A 25,469-nucleotide genomic window follows, 5' to 3' on the forward strand; every position below is an offset into this window, starting at 1 on the left:
AAGGAATCTTAAAGTCTGCAACTAGAGATTCAGGTGGCCCAGAATTTTGTGGTTTACTTGATGGTAAAAATATGAACTGCTGCGGGGCAGGGAGAATGAGAACATTGGGGTAAGCACAAGGAAATGCTATCTTTGTTTAATTGTGACACAATTTGGATAATTCTCAATGTTTACACCAGATAGTTTCAGATCTGTTTACAAGTTCATAGTTTAATCGGAATTTAACCCCTTCGATGCTGCGCAGATTCCGCCGCTGTGCTGACGGAATCTTGCGCGGGTGTGGTCATGACGGAATGGTTCCGTCATGAGCACAGCTCAACCGTGGGTCATGACGGAACCATTCCGTCATGAGCACCGAAGGGGTTAAATAATTTTATTATTGTCCATTTCAAAGCTTTGGTGTAAACAGGTTGTCATTTAAGACTATATTTGCCTATTTTGTTACTCACTGTTCCCATCTAAAAATGCAATCCGTGGTGTTTACACAGTTGTTTCGATTGTTCATCTCATTCATCAGCTGAAACCGAGAGCGATCAATCACATTAGGATTTAGTCAGGAAAAGGTTGAAAGCACAAGAAATATTACCGCACATGGAGCACAAAGATTGACAGTTTCAATGTATAGAATTTGCATCTTCATCCTCTAAGACTCGGTGTACACGATATGTCCCAGCGATTGAGGATAGAACAAGCCAATGAGAGCAACTGGCTCCGAAGACATAGCACTGGGAATTACTCTGCCCCCGAACATTACACACCATGGTACTGGATAGTCAAGAAATGGAGGCTCATCACACCGTAACACCCTGAGTGACACGAGATTAAAATTAATGAGACTAAAGACACCCACTGCGTTCAGCTCAATGACTTAAAAGCTTTTCCCCTTGCGTCCTCACAATTCATTCTTTACCAGGCACAGCCATCATCACCTGCGTAACTGCAAATCAACGGAAGCAATCAGATTATAGAACAAAAAAAAATCAGGCACACTACAGATTATTGAGCTGTATGTCAGTAGATACAGGGTGCAGGATCTGCTTTGGAGCTCAAATGCCACATTTTTATGAAGACAACAGATGGCCTTCTACTATATGTGTAAACGCGTAGACCATTGAGTAAAGGACCAAAGTTTTGAAAATGGGGTATTGGGGCAAAGAGCAATACTCATCGAGGATGTATATTAAATTCCACGTGGTATTAAGCTTCTGTGGTCCGTTGGTTCTATCCTTAGAGATAATGATTGCAATACATTGTTTTTAACTCTCTTTTCCACTCTTTGGTACAGCCCCTCTTCATACCAGTCATGCTTTTGACAAAAAAATTAGGGTTAAATTCAGGTGATAAAGAAAGTTATTCGATCAAGGCAGATGAAAATTAACTTATTTTAAATTAATGTTTGATTAGCCGGTATTCTCTCTGAAGTCTACAAAGACATTTTGGCAGGCACTTGAATAGGAGAGAGAAGAGTGATAAGCTAAAATGCGGGTGACTTGACAAGGTATGCTTCTTACCAGCTAAAGCACCCGCATCTTAACATAAAATACACTAATGCTTTGACACATTGTGCTAAGCAAAAACTAGAGGAATAAAAAAGGTCCCTACAAGCAACGCAATGCTTCTACCAAGCAACGCCCCATTATTATTATTATTATTTATACATTTGTTGAGCGCATGGTTACACCAACCGGTGTGTCTCCGTGCTGAGACATATCTAATGAGTCTGCTGCTCCCCCCAATATGGCCCGTAAAACTGCACTATATTCAATTTTTTGTGAACAGCCATGTCTTCAGCTGTCTGCGGAAGATACTTTCGCTTGGTTCCGTTCTGATGGCGATTGGCAGGGTATTCCAGATTTTAGCTGCTAAGTACCTGAAGGAGCACAGCCCTATACGTGCTCTGAGTATTCTTGGAACTGACACCAGTGCCATCCCCCTGGATCTTAGATTGCGTCCTTGGGTGTATTTAGTCAGTAGTGGATGAAGGTATCTAGGACCTTTATTGGAGAGGATGCGGTGACAGTGGCACATCGCCTTAAACACGACTCTCTGCTCCACTGGCAGCCAGTGTAAGGCTGTCGGGGATTTCTTCGTGTTTGCTCTTCTTGGAAGGCTGAGAATCAAACGTTCCGCTGCGTTTTGTACCCTCTGCCATTTGGATAGGGCTTTTTTGGAAGCGCCGAGGTATAGTACGTTTCCATAGTCCAGTTGGGAAGTAATTACTGCATGTACTATGGTTTTCCTGGTATTAGATGGTAACGGATCTATAACTTTCCTCAGGATTTTCATGGCCCCATAGCACTTACCAGCTACCCTCTGAATCTGATTGTCAAATGACAGTTTGGAATCGAACCAGATTCCGAGATTTTTCACCTCTGTTTTTGGGGAAGGGACTTGGCCCAGTGATTCTGGCCACCATGCGGATGACCATATGGTTGGTGTTTTGCCTACCATTATAACCTCCGTCTTATTCCCATTTAGCTTGAGGCAATGGTTTGACATCCAGTCAGCCACCTCCTCTAGACATCTAGAGAAACGGATCGCTGCCTGATCTTTGTATTGGGACAGCATTACAATTAGCTGCTTGTCATCCGCGTATGACACTATCGACACCTCATGTTTCTCTACACATTCTGCTAGTGGTCCCACATACAGTTTAAAAAGGGTGGGACTCAGAATTGATCCCTGAGGGACCCCCTGGGGCAGAGGGAAGCTATCGGACAGATGCGTCTGTTGTGCAACTTGGAAGCTCCGTTCGGATAAAAACAATGTCAGCCACTTCAGAGCGTTCCTCCTAATACCACAGGCCTCTAGTCTTTGGAAGAGTATTTGGTGCGAGACGTGTAAAACGCCGCGCTAAGGTCCAATAGGATCAGCGCGGCCGTTTGCCCTTCGTCCGCATATTGTCTTAGTGTCTCTGTGGCCATCAGTAGTGCTGATTCTGTGGAGTGCGCCATTCTAAAGTCTGATTGAGATGCGTGTAGTAGGTCGTTAGTATTGATGTGGTCAACCAGCTGTTTGTTTGTGATTTTTTTTCTGCGATCTTAGCCACGAATGGTAGTAATGAGATTGGCGAAGGTTTTCTTATATGGTATACTCTAGCGAAGGTTTTTTCCTGAGTGGTCTGACGATGGCCTGTTTCCATTTGGTTGGGACTACTCCCCTCTGGAAGGAGCAGAGGATGAGTTCCGCGATGTACGGCATGATCATGTCTGCCCCCTCCATTACTCTCTCTGGTCGTGCAGGATCTAAAGGGGAACCAGATTTTATTCCTTTCTCTGTGGCTTTGAGTTCCTCAATATCCTGTATTTTAAATTCATCCAGCGTTGTTCCTACCGAGTTCCCAAGGCTTATACCAGATAGATTGGTGCCCTGCTGTACTTCTGTTGGAAAGGTCTTGTATATTTTTGTTACTTTATTTTCAAAAAATTCTGCCACCTTATTACAGCTCTCTGGAGGCTGGTATATCCTTATTCTCTTCTTGATTTTTGAGAGATTTCAGAATTGTGAACATTTCTTTATTAGAGTTGCTGGCTTTTTCTATTTTATCCGTGTAGAATTCACATCTGATTTTCTTAATTAGTGAATGATATTCCTTTAGTTCCTTTTTATAATCCTCTTTGGACCTACTGCAATAACTTTTCCTCCAGACTCGTTCTGATTTTTTACACCTTTTTTTGGCCTTCCTTAGTTCATCATTGAACCAGGGGGCTGTTACTTTTTGTCTCTTAGGGATTCTAGTGCTCCAAGGTGCTACCTTATCTAGTGCATCAGTAATCCATGTCTGGCTAGATTATCTTTATCCAGCGTTAGATTCTTCTCCCTAAGAGCTCGAGTGAAGGATACGGAATTGAATCTGTTCCACTTTCTAGTAGTGATTTCCTTATTTGGGTGTTGTGCCGTCGTTCTATGAGATGGCACTGTGAAGGGGACTAAGTAGGGGTACGACCACGGGACTGGCCATGGTGCTCCAACTTCCACCTCATAAAAGTTTGAAAAAATAGGGTCTAGGATGTGGCCCCCTTGATGGGTTTGTGATTCCACTTTTTGCGTTAGATTCACTGTCAACATATCCTTGCAAATTGCCCTTATTTCTTGTTTTTGTGTGTCATCTAAATGTATGTTTAGGTCCCCCAGCACCAGAAATATATTGTGTCTTAGGGCTGGGTGTACTACCTTTTCTTCCAGGCTTGCTACAAACTGTGTTGTTTGGCCGGGTGGACGGTAGATAAGAAAGCCAGCTATGGTATTATCGTCTGCCGTGGATAGAATGAACAAGAATGCTTCACGATTGTCTAGGCCTGTGTGTTTAATTTCGCATTTCATGTCGGCTTTGTAGATTATGGCAATTCCCCCACCTCTTTGGCTTCCATATCTTTCCTTATAATCACTCGGGATGGCATCTAGTACATCTGGGGTCGAATTCTCGTTAAGCCATGTCTCGATCAGGAATAGAGTATCCAATGCTCTTTCCCTTACTAAATCGTGTATCTCATGCTTGTGTCTGGCCATTGACCTGCAATTTAGTAAAGCCAACTGTAGATTAGTCTCCTTGGTATTCTGAGGTTTAAATGTGAGTGCTGTATTACAGTGCCTGCATATTGGTGCCATGCTGTCTACACTTATTTTATGCCTACATGCTGTGTCTGTGGGCTTTCGCAATCTCATTAGTTCCTTTTTAGAGTACTTAATCATAACATGTGTCCCCTTAGAACCAGGATTTCTGGCCCCTAGTCCAGTTCGGATGCAGACTGGCTTGCCTCATGCGCGCCTTCGGCGCATCCACTGCGCGGTCGCGTGCACATTGGTCTCTTGTAGGGGAATCGGGCGGGAGGCACGCCTCTCCCCTCGACCGGAAGTGATGCCCTGGTGACATGCTCTGCCCCGCCCTCCATGCAATGGCACACAGCCGGTATGGACCAGGGCAGGGAGCCTAACACGGTATGCACATAAGTTATTTGAAAATTAAAACAAAACGTTGTGCAAAATTCAGCAAAGTAAACCCATACATTAAAAATTACATCTTCTGCACAAGCCATCACATTACCCACATGTCTAAAAGTTTAAACATATTGGCATGCTAAATCTCAGGGCTGTCAATTCAAGCAGAGTTAAAACATACACCTGGGAGCCATTACTTTAATATCCGTATGACCACAGCGTTTTAGACAGACGTATTTAAGCAAACGAGCGACGTTCGTTAAACACCATGTTCAAAACACATACTAATTGTCTCCAAACAAACTTGGACATACTTACAGAGCAATTCATACTCACCATCACTCTCAACAATCCGTAGTAGAGAGAAAGAACGAAACGCGCGTTTGGCATCCTTTATCGAAAAGCAGAGACTGAAATTGCACATACTTAGCGCTTCAATCTTGATCAGTAGCAGCAGGGCCAGATAGGTGATGAAATCTGAGGGTGGGGAATCAGTGGTGAGAGCAACCGTTATGTAATTTTAGGTGGGGGGCAGCTTTCCAGCCTCAATCTGCACATAGGGGCAGAACAACAAACCAATGTGAAGGCTATCTGGAAAAGAAGGCGTTTTGTGGTGAACTGAGATCGAGGCTTGAAACGTGACATAGGCGGAAGTGGGGAAGAAACCCAGGACGAAAGAGTCTCTTCACGTGGTCAAATATGGCTTCTTGGCATAAAAACAGCAAATCTCTCACAAGCCCAAACAAGCACTGTTCAAGCCAGTGAGCAGCATCTAAAAATCAGCAAAAATGGTCAGAAAATAAATTGCTATAGCGTGAAAGCAAAAAATGCATGCCTTGGCAAAGAGGGCTGGCAACCGACCTCAACAACTTCCGCCCCATCACTAACCTCCCTTTTCTTTCGAAAATCTGGCTTCATCCAAAATTGCAGCACTGAAACAGCCCTGCTGTAATTGATTGATGATGCGTTGCATATACTCGACTCCAGGGAATCCTGTCTTCTGATTCTTCTTGACCTCTCTGCAGCCTTTGACACTGTTAATCACAACACCCTCCTCAACACTCTTCAACAGAGAATGGGATTGGATGGCACAGTGCTTAAATGGTTTGCCTCTTTCCTCTCAGACAGATTCCAAATGATTAAGATAGCGAACAGGCTTTCATCTCCATTGGCTGTAGGTCAAGGTGTCCCTCAAGGCTCTATCCTGGCACCCACTCTGTTTAATCTCTACCTGGAACCATTAGGGAACCTCCTAAGCAAATCTGGGATCCATTACCATCTTTATGCGGATGACACTCAAATCTACCTCAAGGTGTCTTCCGCACACGATTTCTCTTTACTCGACTCTACTCTCAACTCCATCCACAACTGGATGTTAGCTCACCAACTCATTCGGAATCCCGCCAAAACTGAATTCCTCCTCCTTTCGACCTCTCTCACCTCCTCCTGTTCAATCGTGGATGGATCAGCTGAACCTGCTCAACAACAAACCCATCATTGTCGACAGCGCTAAATCTCTAGGTGTCATTCTTGACAAAAGACTCAACTTAATCTCCCACATCAACTCTATTGCCAAGAACGCACGGTACCAGTTGTGCCTTCTATGGGGTATCCGTCGGTTCTTCCCGGAGAATGACTTAAAAACCTTGGTACAATCGCTGGTTCTCTCGAGACTGGATTGACGGGCCTACCCAAATCCCACCTCTCCCCTCTCAAATCCATCCTCCATTCAGCAGCTCGCTTCATTTCAGGGTCTAAACGAAGCGACCACATCACTCCTATCCTGTCCTCTCTTCGATGGCTTCCGATTGAGGCAAGATCTATTTACAAAACTGCCTGCATCACACACAAAGACTTGCACACGTCCTCCCCTCGTTACCTGGCAAATAAATTGAAACTGTCCGGAGGCTCTCAACCCTCTCGGAATACGGAAAAGCTTCTGCTTGAGACCCCCGCCTTCAAAAGGGAAAGATCAATGGCGCAATCCTTCTCAGGCAATGCGGTGAGAATATGGAACTCACTTCCCCCATTGCTCCGTGCCACTTCCTCGTCCCGGATTTTCAAAGCTGAACTCAAAACTCTTCTCTTCCAAAGACACTTTCAGAACTAATACTTTCATACTCCGGCCCCTCTTGGAAGTTCGCTCTTCATTGTAAATTTGTATTTTTTCCTGTGCATCCCTCACCCCTGCGTGCTGTGTTGGATTTTGTGTTTGTGCACCCTTTATTCTCAGGCCCCTCTTGGAAGTTCGCTCTTCGTTGTAAATTTGTATTTTCTCCTGTACATTCCTCACCCCTGTGTGCTGTGTTGGACTTTGTGTTTGTGTACCCTTAATTTTTAGTCTGTGTAATGTTATATTCTGTACCACTTTTCTCTTGTAACGTAACTAGCTCTATTGTACAGCGCGCTGACACCTTTGGGTAATGTCCGCGCTTTATAAAAATGCACTAAATAAATAAATAAAATAGAAGAAATAATACCTACATTGCAGCAGATGTGCGCTAATCAAGTTGAAATAATGTGTGCTTGATCGGTGCGCCTCAGCTAGGAACAGAAGTGACGTATTGGCTGCGCAAACCAATTAAGTGGCAGCAAAGAAGAGCAACACTGGAGTCAACCTGTAGTAAGTAGTAGGGAGGATCAAAGTCCTTTATCGAAGAGACAGTGCATGCGCTGCATAGGTTCGACCTAAACATGCAAAGCTGGGCAGAAACTCATGCAAGTTCAGTCAGGGCAGGTCGTGCCTACAAATCGTGCATGGGACATTCCCATCCCAGGGCTACCTATGAGTTACTGCACGGCCATACTAAAACAAATGCATCCAAATCAAGTAGTTAATCCTATTTCAGTTTTAAAACAGTGTTACAGGTAGGGTCACTGGCAGGTGTGTACCAACTTTGATGGCAAACTGTTGATATTTCCAAGAAATATTTAATTCTTCCGACATCTCCAATAAATAATAAATATTCACTAACCATGAATACAGAGCTAGCATCGTGAGTATTTGTTTTGTGTGATACTACGGAAAATAATTGCAAACTCTAGCTCTCTTTGTAAGAAGCATGACTCAGCCATGAATGGATGACAAACTGTTTTTGTTTCTTTTTTTAACAAAGAAAAAGACAGCACATAAAATCGCTTTCGCTCTATGAGTAATAGCCATGAGCGCGATGATTCTGAGCTTTGTTCTTGGATTGATGCAGGATTTATTTAACCTAAAAAGCAGATTTAGGAGATGATTAACAGGGAAAATCAGCTAAAATTATTTTTTGGCTTGTTATTGCTTAAGGATATCTAAAAGCAGAACTACTGCTGTCATTTGTTGAAGGTGGTGGGTGGGTGATGGTTGGGAAAATCTTGCATGTGCCATATGTGTGAAGTGATTGACGGCAAAATTAACATTAAAGTAATGAATCATTAAACAAATGTTAGCCATTAGTTAGTGGGATAAGTGCTCATTAATTTGATTTATTGTACCCTTTTAGCAAAAAAAATTTAAAAAATACCTGCCGACCATTCTAGAAAAGCTATCTAGCCTGGTGAATTTAATGGAGAACGCGAGCTTCATGTGTGGGACACACACATCTGCTGAGAAACCAAGAGACTTCATTTTGCAGGTGCACTGAGATGTGCGCTTTGCCTTTTCCGCCCATAGCTCATGAAAGGAGGGGTTGACCTAAGGAGCGAGGACGATCCAAACTTCTTTTGCTTGATCTGAATGTTGCTGCCACCATGCCTGTCTTCCTGGAGACCGGTAAAGAGGGTTGTACAAGCACACTTAATATTTCTGGTTTAGGATAGACTTAGTAGCTAGGGGTTGTCCACTATCCAGTCATATCGGCTCATTTTTCAGAATTGGAGGTCCCACCTAACTTAAGTCCCCTTGTTGTACTTTCCATGCGGGGGTGTAGTTATCAGTAATGAGAAACCTGCAGTGGCTTCATGGCCAAGGAATTAGGGACCCTCTTCACCCCAATTATTTACGTTTTTCAGTATCAACCCTGGCAAATGGGGCCCATTTTCTTTGCTTTTTTAGGGCAGTATGAATGTGTAGGTTTTCCTCTGGTTCCAAGTGTTTTTGTTTAAAGCTGCCACTTTTCCTGTTTGCAAAAGAAACAGTTGATGGACGGAATGCTGGACAATGCAAACATTCACCCCCAGTCACAAGGATCTGGGTTAAATCCATCATTCTTTTGCTCACCACACCACCCCAGTAAGGACCCAGCCATATGCAAATCAGTCTTGACTCTTTTCCTTGTGGGAACAGTCAAGCTCTAACTGCCAACCTTTCCTGTTTAGCCTCCAGACAATTACACAATTGGAACACTATTCCAGGATGATTATATACATTTTGAGATATTTGTTTTTTACTCTGTAAAGCATGCATGTGTTTTATTTTGCATATGTTTTAGAAACCCTATAGCATACTTTCCCCTTTAGCTCATCAAAAGTGTCACTAATTAAAGTTCTAAAAACTTGTTGTCCGAGACAGGAATTGTAAACATACTCTCATGTTCAATTAATTAGCAACAAGTTGTCATGTGCTAGTTGGTTCTTGAACCCACAGTAGATGCTCCAAAGGCCTGTTTATTGTTAATTCTCCGTCTGTACTCCATTAAGGCTTTTGGGGGTGCAGCAGCACCCTCCCACCCATGCGTCCAGTGCCACTATTCACATCACCTACTGATGAAATGGGCCATCTTGAAACCCAAGGATAGGGAAAGATGGGCTGCATATGAACACCCATACTTCCCATGCCTGTTCAGGCAGGAATAATTAACTTTCTGAGATAGTTGACCATATCCAATTTCCTTTTAAAGATGGTTTAATCAATTAACTGCAGATCAAAGCTCCGAGTTGCATCATGGTCACCAAAGCGGTTGCTTTTTCCCTAGTTGATAAAATGATCTTCATTTATTTGGGTTCTAGTAATACCTTCTCTTGTAGCTGTTTAGCACTCTATTAACATTTTTTTTAAACTGTTCAGGGTCAAGTGCTGTGCAATGAGACAGGATTGTGTTGGTGAATACCATCCTGGTGATTAGCTCCAGTGGCCAACCTAGAAAAGCCAAACATTGGGTCAGAGACACCCGCAATTTCGACCCATCTACTTTGTCAGCTATTACACAACCTGTCCCCCCTTTCCCCTTCCAACATGAATGACGCTCATGAACCCACTAATCACTACAGCAACTCCATGACAAAAGTCATGGACATCGTTGTCCGTAAACAACTAAAGAGAATCCCGTTCAAAAGATCCAATCCTTGGTTCAACTGCAACTTTAATGAGGAACCTCGATGCCTCAGACTTGCTGAAAGAGCTTGGAGACATACCCTTTCTATGTCTAACCTTAAACTTAACAGGATTAAGGAAGAAATCTAACTTCACACCACCGCCTATCAACCTATCTGTGGAACTATTAGCTTTTGAGAAAGCAATAATGAAAGAAGTTAAGGAACTGGACCCAAGGACCATCAAGATGTTCCACAACACAAGCAACATTGAACAGGAGGCAATACAACAACTATCCTCCAACGATGCAATCACAATAAAACCAGCAGACAAATGAGGAGCCATTGTTCTACAGAACACTACGGACTACCGAAATTAGTGCCTGCGCTTGCTAGCCGACGAAAGAAACTACATTCGCATCAACGAAGACCCCACGGAACGATTTCGGATTGACATTGCATTTCTCATTGAAGAATCATTAACCAACGACTGGTTGAGTAAAAAAGAAGCAAATTATCTTGATAACACCAACCCCACTATTCCCTATTTCTACACTATCCCAAAAATCCATAAACATCAGGATAAACCACCTGTGAGACCCATAGTGTCGGGGATTGTTTCCATTCTAGAACCACTGTCCAAGTTTGCAAACGCATTCTTACGTCCTATTATACAGAAAACTGACGCCTATCTACAGGACACTAAAGCAGTCCTCTGCCTTTTGAAAGATCTAGAATTTGACCCCATATCCAGCATACTCATTGGCTTGGATGTGGAGAGTCTCTACACAAGTCTCCCTCATAAAGAAACACTAGAGATACTAGAAGAGGTCCTTTTTGAGAATGACTGTACCTACCACACCCCCAGACACGTAGTGCTTGAATGTTGCAGACTGGCGCTCACTGAGAATTTCTTTAGATTTGCGGACAACCTGTACCTCCAACAACATGGTACCAGCATGGGAAGCACTTTTGCGCCGAGCGTGGCCGGCCTCTACGTGCACCATTTGGAAAGGCACAAGATACTAAGTAATACCAACCCCCACTTACATCATGTCCAGATGTGGAAAAGATATATAGACGATGTTCTATTGATCTGGGAGGGCACTGAGGAAGAAGCCAGTGAATTCCTAAGGTGGCTCAACTCGCAAGACCCTTACCTAAAATTTACCCACACCATGAGTAGATCGCACCTGGTATTCCTGGACCTAAACATACTGACACAACAGGGCTTTCTAGCTACCACCACACATTTCAAGCCAACTGCAAGGAACTGCCTCCTTATTTATGATAGTTTCAACCCCCGGCATTTAAAACAAAACTTGCCTTTCGGACAATTCCTTCGTCTGAGAAGGAATTGCACCGACAAACATGACTACAACACTCAGGCAAAGGATCTCCGTGAGAAACTCCTGAAACGTAACTACCCAAAACATCTTGTATCCAGGGCGAGAAAAAGGGCCGCAAATAATAACAGGGAAGCCTTACTTGAGCCCAAGATAACCAACAACTCAGAATCCAAAAGACAACCACCTTTAACGTGGCCTCAGACAGAGTCACCAAGATAGTGAAGAAACACTGGCACACATTAAATAGTGGGGGTCTGAGCATACCTACACCCATGTTCAGCCACAGACGTGGCATGAACCTGAAGAACCATTTAGTGCACACACGACCCAGATCGACAAATACGAATGAAGGCAGTGTCCTCAGGCTACATCCATTACCCACAGGGCACTACCCATGCAGCAACTGCAGCGTATGCTACCTAACCGCAGCAACCAAAACAGTTACTCTGAACAACAACACTACTTAGGAACTACGCCAATTTTCAAACTGTAACACAGCAGGAGTAGTATACCTCATCACGTGTACATGCAACCTCCACTATGTGGGTATGACTACGAGGAAAGTGAGTACCCGCATAGTGGAGCACAGGAGCAACATACGGTGCAAGCGCGCCACCACAAGAATGACTGCCCGCTTCATCGAGAACACACACCCAACGATCTGAGATGGGTAGTGTTAGAACACATCAGCAACAAGGATAACCTAGAAAAGAGGTTACACGAGAGGGAACAACGCTGGGTGTTCAAACTCCGCACCAACATCGAGGGTCTCAATGACGATATACCCTTGGGTCTGTTCTGTTGAATTTTCCGCCAGTATCAACATAGTCCCCACGGGTTAGGTCTGGTATCAAGACAAGCTGAAGCATGCAACACCTCTCGTGGGGTATATGCCCCTGCACCAATACACCATAGAGGTGTTCCCCATTGATTTCTAAAACCATGAGACACAGCAAGATCCCCATCAAAACACACATGCAATGCGCCTGAAGTGGGGTCACATAATGAGCAAAACTATCCTTTTTGGCAAAATAGGATGTAGGGTTTACCCGTTTATAACCAATGCCTTTATTTCCTACATCACTAGAGGATCAGTTTTACGTAACTACGTAGAGAAGACACACTGCGCTTATGCATACCAAACTAGAGGCTTCCACAGTAAAAAAAACGAGTCCTTACAATAGAAGTTTCCATGGCCATACATTATCACCTCTAAATAATTTAGTTTATTGAATATTAAATTATGCTGTAAGACCAAAGTTTAACACCGACATGCTACTATTAAAGTGTTGAAGACGAGGATACTGCAGAGCCCACCCGCGTATCCTACAAGCATGGCCGCCACCCTTTCCCAACAACGGCAGCCATTTTAATGTCCCGCTCGGTCTAGTCTCTCAAGACCATTACGCGGCAAACAAGGAAGCCTTCTAACCAGCTCCTCGCCAGAGACACGCTAAGATGCGGTCCGGCGGGGAGAGGTCTAGGTGCCCAGACGAGGCATCCCCAACATTGAAGTAAGTGAAATTTGCCTCCACAGGTCTCGCTAGGAAGGTCGTGAGTTCGACGTACCTTTAACGCAACGAGAGCCCATGTAAACCTCAGTCATTGTACTTCGGTTAACTGCATACGCTAACCTCTCCTACCTTCTCATTCTGGCAGGATTGTTTCATAGGGAGACACCGCCCTCCCGAGTCCATGAATCGCAACATCGCACATAACAAAGTAAAGATTTGAAAATACACAAAAACCCTTTTTTTACCTGTTTATGTGGAGTGTGTGTTGTTTGTGTGTCACCACTTGAGTTGTGTGTAACTATCTATACACATATGTAAATAATCCCCGCTGCGCGTTTGACCGGCATGTTTTAACCTATTTTGGCACGACCACGCTCGCCTTCGAAGCCTGCACGCACCATTATGGAGTAAATCACCCATATGGAGCACTGCAGCATGGAAGAATATAATGTGTACCCCCACTCGAGTGAGGGGGGGTTTTGCTTTCTAATGCATTCTCTCCATTTTTACCATTACAGATGTACAACGTGACTTGGGGAACCTATGTATTAATTACGCATGCTTTATTAGTAACGGCGTTCACTTTATTTTCTTTATTCTTTCACTATCTCTATTTTTTCCTATTAAGGTTTATTAGGAGTGGCAAACACAGGACTGGTCCCTGTGTGGTCCTGATGAAGAGCTAGGGGAAGCTCCAAACATGTTGATCATACACTGAATTCCTACTCATCACAGTCAGGTTTCCCAGTGCAACCCCCCTTTTAGACATACCAACCTAGGAGCAAGAATAAAGGTTGTTTAGGCCCACTAGCAGGGTATTTTTAATCACTTTCTAACCACTCCACCACACACTGCACCACATATAGTCTTCCACTAAAAGTGCTCCTACGTAATTCCACAAGTCGTAGCGCGCCCCAGTTCGTAGAGAACTGGGATGGCCCCAATGATGAAGCATGTCACCGTGGGGAAACCCTGGTGAGTGAGGGGACTCAAGAAAGAAAATGTATTTTCTTTCTTTCTGGTTTTTCCTGATCACTCTGGTTAGGAGCCACATTCTTGGACTAGGTCTCAAAACCCAATACCTTGGGTTTTCTTTGTTAGTTTACGTAAGGAGGGCGACCTAGTCTTACACACTCCACCTCCCCCTACCTTGTGTACTAACCTTAAACTTCAACAAAAAAGACGGAGCACCTGCAATACACACATTAGAAGCTCCAAAGCAACATTCTCTCGACATCAACTTGACTCTGCAACAAATCATCCCAAAAAACAGTTCTAAATTATCAAAAGCAAAACGACCAGAGAAATCGGTGCCCCAACCCATGACAACAAAACTCTACCCAATTGTGAAACGTTTTCCTCCTCCTTTTGCTGAGAACAACCATATTGATCACCACCAAGATACTGAATGCCCTAAACTCTTACCTTGCTTACCTCCCCCACACCCCTTCCCAGGTGTTCAGGAAGAATGCTCAACATCCTCTCCCCACAAACCTAAAAACAACACAGTCTGTTTCAGCTTTAAATCCTTTAATGAAAACTACATCTCAAAACTTCTAACTTCTCTGATATATTCCAATCACTTCAATGATCCCCTTCCCTACAGATTTCTCAGTGAGTCTATTCACCTTCTATTACATTTATTGACAATGATTATCAATGGCTCACTTACCGAAGGCTCCAAACCGGACTTCCTAAAAAGTGGTCAGGTCACTCCTATATTGAAAAACCCCAACTCTGACCAGTCTGTTCCTAACAACTACTGCCCCATCTCCAACATCCTAACTTTAGCTAAACTATTAGAAAAATGTGTGCACCTACAATTTCGCAATCACATTGAGCAAGTCCAACTCCACACCAGTGTCAATCTAGTTTCAGACTGTGCTCCAGGTCAGAAGCCTCCCTGGTACACATTGTTGATGGATCTCTCGCTCTCTCAATCAGAACACATCTTGCTTACTAATACTACTGGACCTGTCAGCGGTGTTTGATCTGTCACTCGTGATACACTTCTGAACCTGCAATACTGTGTTGAAATGGTTCTCCTCATTCATTCACAGCAGATCCCAATGGGTCTAATTAACCACACTCTTTCCGATCAGTCACCAGTTACGCTAGGCATCCCCCAAGGTTCCACTCTCTCCCCAACACTTTTCAACCTATACATGGGAGCCCTTCACCGAGATCCTTAAACTTGCTCTCATATCCTACCATATGTACGCAGATGATACTCCACTCTACATGAAAATCACCTCTCCCGATGACCTAAAAATCCTCAGCAACACCTTGACTAAACAAGCATTTGCAATGCAAATTGGTCTCGCATTTGCGAGAGTTGAGGTATTAGCGTTGTAAATGAGAATGTCTTTTAACCATGTGTTTTGGATTGTAGCGTATCTATGTGGTGTGGAGCGGATTTATGTGCTTTGGAATTGTTAGCTGTGGAATGGTGTGTGATGGAATATTGTGGTGTGGATTTGTGTAGTGGAAATTTGTGGCATGGTGTGTAATGGAAATATGTGGATAGTAATTATGTGGTATTGAGTGTACTGTAATTATGTTGATTAGGATTGTGTATCAGAGTGTAATTATGTGGAATGTTACTTTGTGCGGTGGAGTGGTATTTTGTGGAGTTTATGTGGTGTGCTGTTGAATTATGTGGCATGATGCGAAATTCTGTGTTGTGCATTGGATGTATGTGGTGTATTGTGCAATTGTGTTGATTTGAAAAACGTGGTGTGGAATGGAAATGTGTAGAATTGAATTGTGTGGCATGGCAGTGCGTGGCGCTGAGTGAAATAATGCTGATTGCAATGCAATAAGTCTGGCATTTGTGAGATTTTGAGGTATTGGCATTATAAATGACATTGCCTTTAATTTATGCATTTAAAAAAAATGCAATAATAAAAGACTTTGTCATTTACAATACCAATAGTTTAAAGTTTTGAAAATGCCAGACCTATTGCACTGCAAATGCTTTTTTTTCAATGTGGCAGGTCTGATACAATCTCATATATGGAGTATGTCGTAACTGACGAAAACACTTTATTAGCATAATACCACAATGTCTGATAATTTCCTAAATGTTAGATGCTTGAACAAAATTTGAAACTACATCCCGGCCAAGAAAACAGAATTTTGCAAATCTCATTTCTTTAGGGGTCACTGCAGCTACCTAGCCATTCACACTTTGACACAGTTGTATAGATACTCACTCACTCTCTCATTCACATCTCATTTCCAAGAGCAAACACAGCATATTTCCTGCGCACAAGTGTACAATGCTGCCTACATCCCAGGAACGGACTCTTGATAAAGACACTATACAAGTGGTAGGACATAGCCCGGGCCACTGGAATTATGCGGCATGGGAGGACCTAAATATGTGTAAGGGTTGAGTGAATGATGTGGCAAGAATAAACAATTTGTGCCATGTAATGCGGCATATTTTTAAAAAGTATTACTTAATTTTTCAATTTGAGCAGATTATGCGGCAAATGATAGATTATGTCGCAAATACGGGAAATCTTTTATTATGCAAAAATCGCTGTGGCTGCACAGTCGCATAATTTCTGTTGCCCTGGCATAGCCTCTAGGCTCGAAATAACAAACGGTTTAGTAAAGGGGCCTGTTGACTCTAGGGTGTGCTTGTGAGGTGAATTTAGATACTTTGCCAAAGACAAATCTTCACTCCCTTACAGATATCTTCAAAACTGATGATTGGGCCACCTACATCACAAACCCTTCTGCTACCCCAAAGCAGTAGCCACCTCACACCTAACTGCAAATGGAAGACAGAACAATCTCGGAGCCAGCTTGGACAGCTACTGAGATGCACACAACCACTGCCCGGGCATGCATTGTACCATGTGCAGTGGAACAGCTAATCACAAGAACATCATTGCCACATGATAACCTGTTCCCGGTGCAGACGTCTGTGATATCATTCAACCTGTGTAATGATGCACTGAGCTTGAATAAGGTGTGCTATACGAAGCAATATATGAGTGCTCTTTATTCCTTGCAGGTACACGCCGCCATTGCAGGAATTACACGTTTATCGTCTATAGTTATGCACGGAGACAGGGCATCAAAACAGACCAAGTGCTTTGAAGCAGCATTTGGAGACTTGAGTGCTGTACGATTAACCTACAATGCATTTATACATATGTTTGCACAATTGTCCCTCAGCTCTGAGAAGAGCACATGGGTTTAGCCATGGTAAAGGACAGCGCACATACCTTATGCAGACGGCCACAGGTGTCCCCTAAAAAGGCGATTGTGTGTTTGTGCTCTACGTGCTCTGCTACAGCAGTGAAACGGGTGTTTGAGCGCTGTAAAATGGCAGGTGCCCCCAGAGTGATTCGCCGGGCCATTGGGCTGGGACTGTGGTTGGAGCCGCAGGGGTACGCGTCCAAAGGCAGATGTTAATAGTACCATCTGGAAAGTAATACAAGCATTTCAGGGCGTCCTTGCTCCCTGGGGGCAGCAGCGGCATAGTGGGCGATGGTTTGGCGGGGGAGATTGGGGTGCAGGGCTGGTCCGTGGGGGCGGCTTAGACAGTGCGGGGGTCACAGCCAGGATGGGCTTGAGTGGTGGCTTGGTGCCGGGTGTACAAAAAGGCATGAACAGGAGTGGGGGGGGGGGGGGGGTGAGGGTGGGGGCGAGAAGTCACGGACTGTGGGGGGGGACACAGGGCAGAAAATAGTGTTGTAGTAAAGGAGCCAATAGCCACGGAAGGATACAAATGACAACATGGCCATCAGGAGGAGGGACTAATAAGCCAAAAAACAATTAGAAGGCAGCATTTAGGATCTAAGCCAATCCAAAAGATGGGTGGAGAGTGGGTGGAGCTTAAACAAAGCTTCCACGCTGTACTGTATACTGCATGTCTCAATGAGACAGCTCATGTGCTGCTTAGGCAAAACCTAAAAATTAAACAGGCTGACTTGCAACCACCTGAAACTTAACGTCCTTAAAACAGAATTCCTTCTGACCCATCCGCCCAGTATCACCCCCAAGATCAAAGACTGGCTCCCACTCCTTACTGCTCTGAGCTGTACCCCACACATCATTGACTCCGGTAAATCACTAGGAGTAATCTTAGACAATCACCTCTCCATGCAAAAGCACATCAGTGCCACCACCAGAGGAGCTAACAATGAACTCCAAGCTCTAAGGAAACTAAAACCATTTCTTCTCACTACAGCTCTTAAAACCGAGATCCAGGCTCTTGTTATATGTAAACTAGACTATGTTAGTGCTACCCTTGTGGGTCTTCCTAAAAGTAAACTTCCACCGGTGAAAGCTAACTTGAATGCAGCAAGAAGGCTCATCACTGCCTCAAAAAATAGATCACATCACCCCTGACCTTCAGTCAAAAAAATTGTCCCAACCCCTATAGGACATAATACCAGTATTTATGAATGATTAAGGGTTCCTCTCTCGCTTCTACTTGCTTATGTATCTATACAAATTTGTAAACATTTATTTATATGTATATTATTTTTCGTTTGTATAATAACTACCCGTTATAATTGTAAAGTGCTCTGTCACCCATAAGGGTCTTGTTAGCGCTATATAAAACTCTGAAAATAAAAATAAATGAAACCTAAATTTTAAATGAATGCATGTAGTTATGTTGTACTTGCATATCCAAAAAAACACAGCGGAGCACCGTAGATGGTAAAAAGCAGGCATTCCGACAACAAGTGATATGAGAGGTAGCTGGATATTAGATTCTATGTCAGGACTGGAGGCGAGGATTATGCCTTCATTCTTCACTTTAATGACATAGCAGCGAATATGATAACAGAAGACTACATTTCCCATGAACCAAAGGGAAAGGGTAGTCCAAACAAAACACATAGTAACAACCAATCCTCATTCAGGAAACAGTGTCCAATCAGGGGCAAGCCAGCCCAACATAGTCCATCAACAGTGTCCTCTCTTCCTCTTTCTCAGCTGCTACGCAACAAGATAAATACTCTTCAGTTTTTTCTCATTACTGTTTAGTGCTTTTGAGTCTTTATTATGCATTTTAGCTTCGCTGGTTATATGACCGTTGTTGTAGCGTTTGCATCGCTTTGTGCTTTGATGCAGTTGCGTTTCCATGCTTTCTTTATTGTACCGCTAATTATTGGCAAGGTTTATTTTCACACGCTGCGCGTTAGATTATTGTTTTCCCTGCTTCGTTGAGGGCGCGCTTGCGGCGCGTTTAATTCATTGTTTTCCCTTGGTGTGTGGGCTGCGCTGTTGGGATATAGCCGCGGGTACGGTTCTTCCGTCCCTACGCGGCTCGCCGCTGGCTTCGCTCCTTAGCCCGCCCGCCGCCAGAGGGCGCAAGAGGTGGTGTGGCCACGTTGCGCTTTTTGGTCTCTTGCCTGAGAGTTTCAAACGTCGCGCAAACGCTACAAAGGAGCCTCTGATCTGAGGAGAACGCCGGTGACGGTTGTAAGGCGGCGGTGACTGGTGAAAGCGTCACGCTGCCCTATTATTGCCTCACGCTCTGTGCCCAGGCCCAGTCTTGTAAGGGGCAGAGCCTGTATTTTCCAGTTATCTGGTGAACGCCTCGCTAAGGTCCTGTATTGCTGTTGGCACCTGTTAAGGGAACATTGCCCAGATCAGTTTCTCCCTGTTAAAGGGGTGTGTTTCCTATACCTTCCTGGCCAGCAATAAGTCCCTCGGGCTAGGACCCGGTCCATTGCGGTTCATTCCGCGCAAAAGCTACAGGCTGGCACCCAGCCCTGATAAGGCCTTTCCTTGCCGGCCCAGTGGGTACCCACTTTTGTTTCACTTCATGTGATTACTGTACTACTCCTCATGGAATATTACAACGATTATCAGAAGGAGGAGGACCCCCTTGCTGACATGCCCTGGGGGGGATGCCTTTTACGAGGCGATGGACACTTCAATTTATCGGGCAGTGGACCAAGCCATTTCTCTGTTAAGAGGATAGGTTCTCCCACCAGATTCAGCAGGCATTTGCCTGTCTTTCTTAGCAAATTTCCCCCCCCTCCCGTACCCCCCCTCCCCCCAGGCCCCAACCGCTATCCCTCCTGATCCCCTTGGATCTCCACCGCCTAAGCGCTCCCGTGAAGCAGGTGTGGATGGGGATGCATTTGATCGCCTTAGGCAGGCCTTCCTTGATAGTCACCCTGCAGCCCCGGCTGGGGCGCTCCTCCCTTCAGCCCCGTTGCTTCTCCCTGCTGACCCAGTCCCTCAATCTCTCTCCAGCCCTTCCCAAAACCCCCCGAGCACCTCGGATATACTGGACCCCAACGATATTATCCACCCACGGTCCTCGGACTAGGCGCTAGCTGACAAAGTAGCTGCATATGTGGCCGCCCATATCAGGTGCCCTCTTGAGATGGAGGCTCACAACTGCCTTCGGGCAGAGTGTCCCCGCCCCACCCTTGAGTGTAAAGTGTCCCTTACGCCTGAAATTGATCCTCGGATGGGTACCTTCCTCCAAAATTACATAAGAGATCCCAAGAAGGGGATAGACAGATCCTGGAGGGCCTGCCAGGATAAGCTCCTGGACGCCCTCGGTCCCATCACAAAAATATTAGATATGGAAGAGGAGGCAAAGGCATCGGGTTCTATAATTTCCCCCGAGACCTTATCCGGATGGGCACAGCGAGTAGGGATCTTCATGGCCAACGCTAACTGTGCCCTTTCCACTGAGCGCCGCCGGTCCCTCCTTATAAAAATTGACCCAAAATTAGGGGACCTGGAAGACTCAGAGGCGGGTGCTATTGCCCAAGGTGGTCTATTTGGAGAGCCCTTCGTGAAGGCGCTCAGTAAATTTGTGAATACCTTCACATCACTGGATCGAGCCCAGTCTACAATCAAGAAGGTGTTTCTCCGTGTTTTTCACGGAGCGACCGAGGCAGGGGCCGCTCGGCCGGTCGTCAGCAACGCCAGACCACTCAGAGAGGCTCCGGATGGTACCAGGACCAAACCTGGTTCGGAAATGTTTACCCCACACGTGGACGGCTGGGAAAGGGGAAAGGATTCTGGGGAGGAGCAGCAGCCTCTAGCCCAGGTGAGAGTTCTCCTTTCTTCCCCACAAAGCATAGGGGGGCAGTTGGCAGGGTGCTTCCAAGTTTGGTTGACCATCACACACGATGCCTGTGTACTGCAAACTGTGAGGGATTTCCACATAGAGTTCCAAGGGACCCCAGTGCAAAGGACCCCTCCACGCCCTATTCAGTTTTCTGCGCAGGACGCTCTTCTGGTGGGCGAAGAGGTGTCTTCTCTCCTCACGAAAGGCGCTATCACCCTTACTACGCCTCACCCCGGGGGGGTTTTGAGCAAAGTTTTTCTGGTTGACGACCGATGGCGGCAAGAGACCCGTGATAAATTTGAGCCGAGTTCAACCAGTGGCTGGTTTACCACCATTTCAAGATGGAGGGAATCCATCTCCTTCAGACGTTCTTCGGCCCATCGATTGGATGGTCGGTTTGGACCTCAAGGACGCCTATCTGGTGGTCCCGATATTCCCGCCCCACCGTTGGTTCCTCCAATTTATCTGGGGTCACCGCACGTACGAATTCACGTCTCTCCCTTTCGGCCTCTCGTTGGCTCCCTGGTGTTTCACCAAGGTTCTCAGACTGGTGGTGGAATACCTGCGGTCCAGGGGAGTCAGAATGATCGTGTACCTCGACGATCTACTCTTGATGGCGGCTTGTCCCCATTGCCTGACACAACACCTTCAGATGGCTGTGTCGCTTCTTCAAGAGCTCGGGTTTGTCATAAACGAGAAGAAATCGCTGCTACAGCCTACTCAGATCATTACATTCTTGGGGTTCGTCATAGACTCCACGTCATCCACTCTCAGTCTTCCGATCAGGAAGGTCTCCAAGATCCGTCACGAGTTACGCCATGTTCTCGCCAAACAGTGAATTTCCCTCCGCCAGTTGGCTCGAGGTGTGGGTCTTCTGTCAGCATGGATCAGGCAATCTTCCCGGGCCCCCTCCATTACAGAGCTCTGCAGGGTCTCAAGGGCTTCTTCCTACGCAAGGGGTATCCGTATTCTCACAAGGTCGCTTTGTCTATCAAGGCAAGAGCTGAGATTCAATGGTGGTTGGACCATATGGAGGCATGGAACGGGAGGGCAATCTTCGGTTCCACCCCAGACATGGTTATAGAATCGGATGCCAGCAGGCTCGGTTGGGGTGCCAGGTATGGGGACCTCTCTGCAGGAGAGTTGTGGTCACCCGAAGAACAGAAGTTACACAAAAATTTCTTGCAACTTCTGGCGGGGCCTTCGCAGTACGTTGCTGGACGAGGGATACAGTGCAGTCTTGTGTGCTTCTGAAAATGAACAAAGTTTCGGCAGACCGCTATGTGAATCATCTGGGGGGTACCAGATCGAAAGCCCTCTGGGATCTGGCGGAGAGTTTTTGGCAGTACTGCCTAGACAGTCAGGTCTCCATCACGGCGGAATATCTCCCGGGCCGAGACAATTTGGAAGCAGACTTCCAATCGCGCCTCTTCCGGGATTCCAGCCTGTGGCGCTTGGATCAGTCTGTTTTTGCGAGGCTGAACGACCTTTGGGGCCTTTTCTTGGTGGATCTTTTTGCATCCAGGCTGGACCACCAGATTCCGTGTTTTTTCAGTTGGCGGCCGGACCCTCTGGCAGCCCCCACGGATGCATTCCTCCAAAATTAGAGTGGGGAGCTGGGCTATACGTTCCCTACCTTCGCGATGATCACGAGGGCAACAGCGCAAGTTCGCAGGCAAGCGGCGGATCTGGTCATGATCATCCCGCTGTGGAAGTCTCAAGTGTGGTTTCCGGTTCTTCTAGAACTTTCCTGGGATTTTCCAATCCTACTCACCCAGTTTCCGTCCCTTCTCCTGAGTCCGGACGGGACTGCACACCCACTAGTTTCCACGAACTCACTGTGGCTCATGGCGTGACGGATTTTCAGGGTAGGTGGGAAGCCCCTGGCCTTTCGCGAGAGGCTGAGACCTTCATCTCTAAAGCGTGGGCAGACAGTACTGTCAAAAGGTACAAGTCCGCGTGGGGCAGATGAGCCCGTTGGTGTCTGCGACGGGGTTTCGATCCCTTGGTCACGGATGTCATTCATGTAGTGAATTTTTTGGCTCAACTGGCCTCTGAGGGTTTGGCTTATCGGTATATTAATACCTTTAGATCGGCCGTTTCTTCTAGCCACGTCCCGGTGGAAGGAGCACCTGTGGGTGAACACCCCCTGGTTTGTCGACTACTGTGGGGCATCCGCCTTTCCCTGCCTCCGGAGCCTCGTTATTCCGCGCTCTGGGATGTGAATCAGGTTCTTAACCTCTTTTTATCTTCGCAACCGAATAGGTTTCTCTACAGAAAGGAGCTTTCCGCAAAATTGGCCATGCTCCTGTGCCTGATATCTTGCAGACGGGTGTCAGACGTGCGTGCTTTAGACATTTCTAGTAGAGTTTTTACTCCTGATTGTGTGACTTTCACGTTACTAAGGCGCACAAAGTGTCATTCCAGGTCGATTTCCTACCCACAGTTTCCTGATTCTCCGAAACACTGTGTGGTTCGCTGCATCAAAGCTTATGAGGGGATGACGGAAGAGTTTCGCCCTCCAGTAGAGAGGCAGCTCCTCATTTCGCTTTGGAAACCTTTTAAAGCAGTTTCCTCACCCACCATTGCCAGATGGTTTCGCTGGGTGATGCAGGAAGCTGGCATAAGCCTTAGCATGTGTGGGGCGCATTCCAAAAGGGGTGCTATGGTTTCGAAGGCCTTCAGCTTAGGGGCGCGTTTGGAGGATATCCTTAATGCAGCGGATCGGTCATCAGACTCCACTTTCAAACGGTTTTATTTAAACCGATTCTGAATATGGCTTATTTGGTTGTGGGCAAGCTTCAGACCGGCATAATCCTCGCCTCCAGTCCTGACATAGTATACAAAAATTCCTAGCTAACGTAACGGAAAGTTTCAATTCTATTAAGGACTCTGAAGCAAGGATTATCCCGCCCTTGACTCCTGGAGGAGACTCCTCCCCATACTACTGTAAGTAATTGGTTTTGGTCATTTATGTGACACTATAAGTCCAGTTATACTGGAATGTATGTTATTTTTCTTGTAAACTTTGCAGTTTGTTCCTCCGGTAATATGTTCTTCCTGTCCTCAGGCTCGGATACACACAAACAAGATTCCTGGAGAGCCGAAGGCTGCTGTCTACGCGCTCCGAAAGCGGAAGAGAGGACACTGTTAGACTATGTTGGGCTGGCTTGCCCCTGATTGGACACTGTTTCCCGAATGAGGATTGGTTGTTACCATGTGTTTTGTTTCGACTACCCTTTCCCTTTGGTTCATGGGAAATGTAGTCTTCTGTTATGTTCGCAGCTATGTCATTAAAGTGAAGAAAGAAGGCATAATCCTCGCCTCTGAGTCCTTAATAGAATTGAAACTTTCCGTTACGTTAGCTAGGAAATTTTTCTTTATTACTGCATTATGGTGTATTAAAAATAAAGAGGTTAGGATCATAGTAACATTTTTACTACTTTTTTTAAACATAGTTAAATATTTTTCGTACATTAATTATATCTTTCATCTGTGCAAAGATAGTTTATACTTTTGTTTAATTCACATCCGGGGTCAGTTGACATACCTTTTTCATTTCAATACTGCCGAAATTAATTGAAAGAAATAACGGCAAGAGATTGTGCCAAGCGTAGTTTATGTTGATGGAGTTAAAGCATGTTATGGTGGGAAACACATGCCAATCCTCTTCAATCTCCTGAACAATTGAGCATACATCCTTAGGAAGTCCTGCAGCTAAAGCCTTACAATTCTGTAGTTTTAGTATGCACCATGTCTGTTAAATATTTTTGGAGATGTCCATATAAAATTCGTTATTGTGTAGTAATCTAGTCCAGACCCCCCCAACTTCTTGTTTCCTCTCTTCTAATATCGAGTTGCCTGTAGTTTTTGCACGACTGTCCTATTATGGGGTCCTCAACCAAAAGTCTGACAACCACCTATCAATCATTCGCACAACGAATATGTTAATGTTATACTCATGCCTGCTTGTTGAGTTGTACAGCTAGCTGGTATAACATTAAAGCACATTGCCACATCTGTTTAGGTTTTCAAGTGGCTTATCCAGGGGTGGCTCCTCCATGTGGGCGTCGGAGCGTTGACCCACTGCTTTCTCACAGTGCATGAAGCAGAAATGTAAAATGACATAAATACCATTTTATGTTTCTGCTTCTCGCACTGCGAGAAAGCAGAAGGAAGGGTATGCCTGGTTGGGGGTGGGCGGATCGGGGAGGAGTGGCTGTGAGAAAGTGGCACTCTATATACTGTTCCCAAATAGGTACATGGTGTACAGAGTCCACAGTCCCCAGAGGTTTGGCAGAGGCTAAAGTTAGATATAACCTTACTCTCTAAAGTGGTAGCTTGGTCGAGCAGTAAGGCAGTATCAGA

At 45.3% G+C, this 25,469-nt stretch overlaps 1 protein-coding gene and 1 non-coding gene across 4 annotated transcripts in view; one reads left to right on the forward strand and one right to left on the reverse strand.

Annotated features, from left to right (window-relative positions):
- The window catches only part of CDK17 (cyclin dependent kinase 17), a 497,468-nt gene that overhangs the window by 85,249 nt on the left and 386,750 nt on the right, over positions 1–25,469 (forward strand). The gene's annotated exons all lie outside the window — the stretch shown is intronic.
- LOC146855892 (small nucleolar RNA SNORA57) lies at positions 663–787 on the reverse strand. Its single transcript, XR_014958938.1, has one exon. It is a non-coding gene; the product is annotated as a small nucleolar RNA SNORA57 (small nucleolar RNA).

Source organism: Triturus cristatus, chromosome 4_1 (assembly GCF_964204655.1).
Source record: "Triturus cristatus chromosome 4_1, aTriCri1.1, whole genome shotgun sequence".
NCBI lineage: Eukaryota > Metazoa > Chordata > Amphibia > Caudata > Salamandridae > Triturus > Triturus cristatus.